The sequence below is a fragment of the Mus caroli genome, chromosome 3 (genome assembly GCF_900094665.2).
Source record: "Mus caroli chromosome 3, CAROLI_EIJ_v1.1, whole genome shotgun sequence".
NCBI classification, from domain to species: domain Eukaryota; kingdom Metazoa; phylum Chordata; class Mammalia; order Rodentia; family Muridae; genus Mus; species Mus caroli.
In genome coordinates this window covers 97,326,255-97,327,537 of record NC_034572.1, presented here as the reverse complement: position 1 = coordinate 97,327,537, position 1,283 = coordinate 97,326,255, and the positions used below count along the sequence as shown (strand labels likewise).

Here is a 1,283-nt window from a genome sequence, read left to right as displayed (position 1 = left end):
AAAAAAAAAAGATGAATGACCCCTCATGAGTGACCCATGAGATAAAACAAAGTCACTTCTCCCAACTTATATAAAAGGGCCCATTCCCTCTCAGGGGTGCGATTCTCTTTCTCTGGAAGCTCTTCCACTATCGTTCTATGTACTGTGTATTTAAAACTTATATATCTCATACATGAGGCCTGGCTGCCATAGGCTCTATCAGCAGTTCACCCCGGGGGTGAAGGTGGGGGGTAACTCTTCTCCTGGCACCAAGGGTATCAAGACGATTGTAGACAGCATGGGCATCAAGGCAGATAATAACCATCTCAACAAGGTCATTAGTTAGCCGAGTAGAGAAACCAGTGAGGATATCATTGCCCAGCGTGTTGGCGAGCTCGCCAGTGTGCCGCAGGCGGGGCTGGGGCTCTCTGTGCTGCTCCAGGCTCTGCAGTTCCTGCAGCTGCTTCTGGTCCACTGCAGCAGAGGAGGAGTCTGAGGAATGAGATGATGATGTGGGATTTGCTTGTTTGATTAAACTCCTGCCCCTGCTCTCGCAAATAAAGCCTTCTTACGTATCTTGGCAAAAAGAAAAATATCTCTCTTTAACTGCACTCCTTGGGTTCTTCATTGCTGCTGCTGCAACACTTACCAAACACGAGAAACAGGAGAAGCTGATACCATAGTGACTGCTTCCCACAACTGGCTGCTTTACAAACGAGTCCCATAGCTTCTTTGCTTTGTAAGTTGAGAGTATAATTATGCATTTCTACACATTTTATAAATTCAATTTATGTAGATTTTAAAACATCGTATGTTTCTGTGGAAACTGTATAAATACCCAGAATTTTATTCGGGTAAATTTGCAAAGCTTGTGTATACTTTAATTCCAAGTTGCTTAGTTTTTAAGTGAGAGAAAATATTGTATATTTTGTGGTTTGCTTCCATAGCATACTATAAACTCTCTTGGCAACAAGCATTAATAATAAAATGGTCTAACAAACCCTGACATACTGGTATTTTCCTGGGAAAGATTGATCATGTAGCCAGCCATATTGGTTGGACTCTAAGGAGTCCCTTGTGCCTTGTTAGCTACCAGACTATTGAAACAATGGATCTCAAGAAATTGGCAATCGCGGGCAGGGAAAAGAAAGAAGATGAAACCTGGGGCTGGACAGTGGAGGAGCTGCCTCCCAGGAAGAGATTTCATACAGTTCTGACAACCCACCCTGGGTGGTAGCATTCCTTCTAGGCTCCGCCCCACAGTTACCTGGCAACGGGTTCCCCCTTCCTCTCTCCCCCTCCCC

At 44.7% G+C, this 1,283-nt stretch overlaps 1 pseudogene; it reads left to right on the top strand.

Annotated features, from left to right (window-relative positions):
- LOC110291898 overlaps positions 1 to 662 on the top strand; it is a 9,771-nt pseudogene extending 9,109 nt beyond the window's left edge.
- Positions 663 to 1,283: the final 621 nt, after the last annotated feature.